This window comes from Phoxinus phoxinus (genome assembly GCF_949152265.1).
Source record: "Phoxinus phoxinus genome assembly, chromosome: 3".
NCBI classification, from domain to species: Eukaryota; Metazoa; Chordata; class Actinopteri; order Cypriniformes; family Leuciscidae; genus Phoxinus; species Phoxinus phoxinus.
In genome coordinates, this window is record NC_136878.1 from 22,153,512 (window position 1) to 22,161,680 (window position 8,169).

Consider the following 8,169-nt stretch of genomic DNA (forward strand, 5'->3'; position numbering starts at 1 on the left):
TCAGGGGTCGTTTTACAGAAAAACTTTTTAGTTACTCACAATGGTTTGAATAATTGACAAAAATGATTGGATTCAATAATATATATAATATATAGCTTCTGAAAGACATAAGAATTTAGAAAGACTTTTAAGAAATGAAAATAAATTCTGTTCCCATTTTGCTTTGCTCTTTTGAATGCAGAGGTCCTTATACTGATGGAGAAGAGTGTGCTCCTCTTTGTCCCATCTTGATGATGTCATTTTGGGCAGAGTCATGGCACAGATACTGTCCCATTTTAAAGGTGGAAACACTGTTAAACAGCTGTGTCATTGGGGTTCACCTGGAGCCGTGCGGCAGATTCAGTGTGTATTTTTCAGTACTCATATGCATCATTGTTATGATTAATAAACACACACACACACACACACATCACACACACACACACACACACACACACACACACACACACACACACACACACACACACACACACACACACACACACACACACACACACACACACACACACACACACACACACACACACTTCCGTATTTCCAAGAGGTACTTGATATTTAGTTTGGGTTTATTCTGTGTTATTTTCATTCTTGATATCAAGACTTTGTTTTGTCAAGTCACCGTTTAATGAATTTTATTGTGTCACTTCCTGCAGCTGTTTCAAATGAACCTGTTATCTATGTGCAAGTGTAAATATTTCAAGTCAGCTTGTCAGTCACTGTGATGTTGGGCATGAGCCTGTTTGAAGTGGGGCATGATTCAGCACATCAAACATTCAGTACAGTACATCTGGAAAAGTGGAAGCCTGTTATAAATATATTATAAGATCACATGCAAGCTAATCAGACGTGTTTTTGTTAAATGTAGTGTGATATTAAAGTGTTGAAGGGTGCATGATGTAAACTGACAGAATGGAATATGTTAAAAGAAGAGACAAATGTTAACATTAAAAGTGTGTGAGTGTGACCGTGTATTTCAGTGTGTGTGGCTGTATTTGAGAGAGAGCATTACAATTCTAACCAGAATTAGGACATTGAGTTGAGTCAATAAATGAATGAAATCAGAATAGAGCGAAGGAAGAGAATAAATTATTTCAGCAACATAATTGTTGCGTCACTGTCTGTCATGACAACGACATTTGTTGCCATGGTAGCTGCACCACTGGGACCACAGTCTGCCCATCGCTGCATGGGGCACCAGATTAAAGTCACCATGAAATCAAGATGGACAATTCTTTTATTTTATGGAATATACTATTTGATGATCTGTTATGGAAAAGTTTGATCAGTTTTTATAAAATTTTCTTCATAAGAAATACAGATGTGCTTTAAAATTGTATTGTCTTACATTTTTTAAAAGTATGTACTTCAAGTATAATTACAATTCGTCCTCACTAATATACAATAAATTAGGAAAACACACAACTTAAGTTGATCATTTATGTCACACTTTTTTGAATAAGCTAATCCCCACATGCTCCCATGACAGTACAGGTTCTGTGGACGCCAATTTATCTAAGCAGTCATGTGGCAGAATTGTGAGCAAATGTACCTGACAATAAAATGATGTCAGCGTAATTATTGTGATAAACATGACATTATGTCAGCCTGTGAAAACCAGAAAATTACAGGAAAGTCTGTTTTCTTCCGCAGGGCAAGGAGGAAAACACAAACAGCTTGGCAGTTTTTGGACCAAATAAGTGTGTGGTGTTTTGATGAGTCAGAAGGACCTCCCACTGATCTGTCTCCACAGAGAGCCTTTCTCTGTCTGAGTCTGCCATCTACACAGTGGTACACACTGTCTGCCTGTCACATTAAAGGGTTAGTTCACCCAAAAATTACAATTCTGTCAGTAATTACTCACCCTCATGTTGTTCCAACCCCGTAAGACTTTCGTTCATCTTCAGAACACAAATTATGATATTTTTTTATTAAATCTGAGAGCTGGCTCACTCCTTCATAGGGGTCTATTGTAATTTAAATGTGCCGGTCCTAGAAATCCTAATCTGTTCAGGATCTGGACGTTTCAGTATTACGCTTCCCTCTAGTGTTGTGATGAGGTACCACAATGTATAAGCTTCATTGTTTTACTTTTCAGAGCATCTATATCATTAAAAATCTGGCAATTAAAGTAGCCTACTTATTGGACGGTTCAAAATCATTCAGTGTGCATTATGTTTGTCTTACTTCTTTAAAAAAAATCAACATAGATATAGCTACATTTGTGCACGACCATCTCCTACTTGTCTCAGTAGTTATAAGAGGCCTAAGATTATTATTTATTTAACATGCTACTATTGCCAGCAAAATATATTAACTTACTAGGTAGCTATATCTTCCTGATGTTAAAACTCACTTGACCTAAGAGTCTATGAATCCTGCAACATTTTCTTAATACTCCACTAGGTGTCGCTATCATACTATTTGACACATTCCCTTCTTCATGATTACTTATTCAAACACATACTGACTGAGAGAAAAAGAACAGTGGACATAGTAGTAATTTATGGTAAGCCTTCGTTAAATCAGACTGAAACAGTTGCTCAAGACACTAACTACAAGTCTGAACGTCCTGTGTTTGTATAAAGGGGGTGTGTCATCATGAGTCATCTTTTATCTGGTCATAGTTTATTACTCTTTTAAAACAGCTTTTCAGTTTTCACCAAGGATAACGACGCAGTTGGTATTTTAGATTTATGGAAGAGTATTAACCACAAAGCCAGCAATGTACGGTATTAAATGAGTCATGAAGTTAAATCTTTGTAATGGGCATGATGGGAATGTTAAAGTGATATGGTATCTTCATAGGCTATCACTCTGTAGTGCCAAAATGTTACATTTTTTAACATAGAAACATAGAAGCAACTAAATACTTTCCGACTTAATATGCAATGTGCAAAACAGTTTGCCACATGATGTAAATTATCCAAGTGCATAACCTATACTTCCCTACTATGGTAGGCAAAATGTACTTGACTACTATCTCAGCGGGTTTCTGCATAGCCTACGATGCACACATTACTTGCATGAGGCAAATAAGTTATTGTTTAGAAGAAGTACCAATTAGATATTATGTGATTACGGTCAAAGTCTTGTCTTGTCTGCGATGGCTTCCTTTCCTATTTTAAACCAATTGATGATGTTCAGGGTGTGACACCTTTAATGTGTGGTCTCAATGATAATCGAGCCATCCGACATTTATTCTGATTGAGTGGAATTAATTTCTTAAGTAAGCACATTTAGATGTGCAGTAATAACTGAGTTACAGAGGACTTTTGCTTGGTCGAGCCACGGCAGATCTTCATCTCTCTGTCCAAGTATGCATGGCACAAATCAACATGCAACAACAACAAAAAAAACCGACTGATACTATTTCAACTGGACAAATGTGTTTATGCAGTATATAGGGTTAGTTACCGGTAATCTAAAAAGTTATTAATTACAAGCTACTAATTACATCTTCAACAGTGTAATTGGCTTACTGTACTACCTACTCTCTACAAAATATTGCATTAGGCTACTTATTACTATACTTTCTAAATCCCATATCAACATTGACCAGTTAAACAAGACAAGGATAGACATGAAACTGCTCTTTTAATTCCTTCAAATAAATAAAAAATTGCATGAATTATTCTTGAAAAAAACATTTTAACATACATTTTGGTGTTTAACGTACAGAAACAAAATAAGAATAATCCCTTACTTTACTTTTTAAGGGAAAGGTAATTAAATTGATGTAATTAGTAATGCATTACACCCAAAACTATTTACATATCAAGTGAATTAAATTATTTAGTCTGATTGAAATATAACTATTATGCATGGGTTTAATTGTAAATTGTATTTTCTTACAGTTCAGTGCTGTGATTTTGTCTCAGTTTATCTGTTTTTATGTGATTTCAACAACTTCCAAATAGTTTTGTAAGTACAAGCCCTCGGCTCTGTTGCAATGAGTGAATTATCCATTCAATGGGGAAAAGCATCTTTGAAAATTTGAAAAGGGGCAAGAGATTACTTACTCTACAAACCCACAATGAAAAGCAACGTTGACAACTTCCTCTTCCACTAGCTGACGCTGTGGTCTCTACATGATGACACCAGACAGATGTTTTTATACTACACTAACAGCAAGTAATAAAGTCCCTGAAGATTTGACAAGTAATTCCAGAAGAGGAGGACTGGTGGCATTGTCATAAGAGGAACTCTAGCATTTAAACGCATCACAGCAAATGCCACCACAGACATGTTGCCTGATGTAGCTCAGAATACTTGTATTAAACTTTACAAATGTCTTTAATATTCAATAAATTCGGTCTCTATTCATTAATGACACTTGGATAGAGACAGTAGAGAGTTTATATACTTCAATTTTACTGTTAATGCAATGCCTCTGATCACCAAAAGAAATTGTGCAATTTCGTTTGTACAATGACCAATGATCATATTCTTAGAACTGCTGATATGGCTGATTGCCTCACTACGGGAACTATGGCAAGTCTTCAATTCACATTTATATCCATCCATCAAACAAGAAAGACACTTCGGGGTCCTATAGAGTCCAGTGTGGTTAATGCTCTTTCTGTTATTTGCCTGTACAATATAGGATTTTTCTGGACCTGGTTCACATCATGATCATGATCATGGTCATAATTCATGTAAGTCAACAAGCCATAAAACAGCAATTTGAGATGTAGCCCTTGTGCTAAATATCAGCAACTAAGCTGTAAATCACTCTGTGTGAGACATTTAAACAAAACATTTACAAAGTTTAAAAACATTGTTTTTTTGCCCCTCTGTTATTTTTGAAAGACTTCCAATATATTATGCGTTTGGCCGACATTCAGTGTCGTTAACAGACATTAAAAAAAAAAGAAATCATACAGTCATGATTTATTACCATGCACATTTCGACTTGATCACCATCAATAGCACTCACAAATGAGAATAATTATGATTGTGATAAATTATCCACTCATAATACATAAAACAGACTATCCATAAGATAGTTATTAGAAACAAGCAACATGAGGCTGGTTGTAAAATGTTTTTTCTGCTGGCTTTATTTATAATGGATTTCAAATCTTATCACTGGTTTGTCAAACAAAAACAAAAATTCTGGAAAATCACTCATTCTAATTGAACTTGAAAGCCTTTCCAGTATGGCAGGGTAATACTGCAATTTGTAAGAAAATTGAGGATCAAAGTGTTGCTGCATTAGTAATGAGGTACATGTACATTTGTTACTAATAGGCGGAGCATTAGCAGGTCTGGACACAGCACACACACACACACACACACACACACACACACACACACACACACACACACACACACACACACACACACACACACACACACACACACACACACACACACACACACACACACACACACACACACACACACACACACACACACACACACACACACACGTTACGTAAGCAGTAATTTGATCAGTAACACACACGTTTACTAGCTATTAATAAATAAAAAAAAATTATACCAGAAAAGTTTGTAATATACTTTAATAAAAAATTCTCATTAGCATTGTAAGAAAACACAAATTTTACCTGGTCAAAAACAGCTCTGTTTTCAGCACGCCATTTAAGTGCATGTGTCTTTAAATGATAATGAGCTTTACTCACCCCGCCCCTCTGTGGCTGTTTTGACACAACACACGTGGAGTGTTGCCTTGACAACAGTTGAGGGTATATTTTGAAGAAAGAATGGCAGCGGGAGGCGATATGATGGTAGGGGAAGCCGGGAAGGTACCGCCCTTTTCGCCTCTGATTGGCTAGAAGGGCTCTCCTCCGATTGGTTATTTGATTTGGCCGTGAAACTTCACCTCACGGTCATAAAAATCCCTTCAACTCAACAACATTTGTCGTTTAATGAGCTATTATTTATTATTGGCTGCCCTAAAGAGCTAGAATTAGTCTAAACTGAAAAGCCTATATATACAAGCTGCTGCCACTTTGCAGATGCACCTCTCTTTACAAGAAAACCAGTTATCCAATATGACATCTCAGGAAGAAAAAAACAAAACAGATAACAGTAAATGAGACACAAAACATGCTATTTATCATCTCCAACACTCTGGTTCTGCCTGACCACCACTTGCTGTTCCAGGTATAACACTTATAACATAACACTGTGTTAAACTGCTTAGAATTAAGATAATGATGTGTCACTTCTGAATTAATAGCACCATGTCAACTCCTGTTAACGCTGGCACAATGCATTGCGTTGAGCATACAATATGCTATTTTGAACTGAGCATATTTGCTAGCCTTGTGTCTCCAACTATGGCACCTAAGAACACTTTGCTTGCTTAGCTAATTAAACCATGTGTACAGAGATACACCCATCTGCACATTCAACTCACATCTCAGTCAAAGGCTTTTGATCGAGAAATCTGGCGAGACTGACTGGTCCCTACATCTGAGAACATTTGCCATTTGCAAAAGCGCACATTCCTTAAAAGTTAGCTGTGAACCGAGACATTATGCGGATTTGGTTGTGGGTGGCCTCCAGTGTGCAGAAATGTGTGGATTAGCGGGAATCAATTTTAAAAAAGTACAATTGTAATGAGATCACTGACACCAATTGATGATAGTATGAAGAGTATGGCAGAGCTGTGTTCGGGGGAAAGCCAGTTTGAAAAAAACATTGGGACTCTCATTCTCTAACTATTATTTCTCAGAAACACACATACATGTACACATACTTTAGTGTTTTTTTTTTGTACTTGGTTGCTGGTTTCCCAACCCAACATTTTTCATTCTCGTTTGAATCAACAAACAGATCAAATTTAAATGTTCTGATAATCAGTAAATCCTGAGCTTTTTTCTCCAATTTCTCCAACTTCACTCTGACTCACAAACTAAACTAGCAAATATCTCATAATCTGGTAAACAAGCACTGGGTCATTGCACAATGCCATTAAAAGGTGTTTAAGCGATTTCCACATCGTAAAAACATATACAAAACCTATTGGCATGATAAATAGTATCAGTAGCTATGACAAGTGGCTTGCTAGAGTCTCATTGATTATTTAGATTTACGACTGGTTTCTGGCTAATAAATACCTTGCAAGTGGCCATATGTGTGCCAGGGGAAATGCCAAGACAGATCCGTTTCACTGGCATACTCATTGAAACCACAGCATTTTTGGACAGTATTTTCAGCAAGAAGGCCAACATGGGACAGTCACACAGGAACGCTTGGGAACACTCCGGAGGGTTTCATTCGTCAAAATACCACACTGTAGGGTTCCTAACTCTTTTTTTGAGCATGCTGCATCTGATTCCTTTCCAAACAATGCAATTTTTTTAGGATCAATAAGTTATGACAACATATGTTTTTAAATTGCTTCAACTCATCAAAATAAGTTTTTAGTTGACAAGTTATACAAGTTTCAACTAGTTTTTTAAAGTCAGTTTAATGTATATGTAATCTCGGTAACACTTTACAATACAAGTGCATTTATACGCATTAATTCATGCTTAACCAATGCACAGATAATAATGTGTTAATGTATTACTCATGAAGAACTAAACCATTAATTAATGATTACTGCATCAGCAAATAATAAAGTTTCTATATGGTTAATAGATTAAGTAATATATGAATTATGATTAATTAAATGTGTCATAATGTATGCATTTCTTAATAACATTTTATTAACTAATAGTGTACATTAATACATTAATTACCACAATTGGTCAAAGCAATGTACTTCAACTTCCAGTTGTCTGCTTTAATTAGTCATTAACTAATGATTTGCAAATGTATCATTATTTTTAACACTTTACTTGTTGAGGCACATGACTATTAACTAATTGTTAAGTAATATGTTATTTATGGGTTTTGACAGTTGCACATGCAGTGAATGTAATGTCAGAGAATGTGTTTGAAGGATGGGTAAGTTGGGCTGCACACATCAGCACACCAGAATCTGAACTCCTGACCGCTGTTGCACTGTGTTTACACTGGACGAGATCAGCTGTCTACACTGGACATGACAGACCATTGCAAGTCCATTTGTCCATCGTAACAGAACTAGCGCAAGAGCTCGGGGTACGTCAGAAATAGAGTGTGGCATCAGTTTACTGTCTGGGTTTTGTCGTGTAGCGTCGCGCCGCATCCAGTGTAGCATCACTGATTATA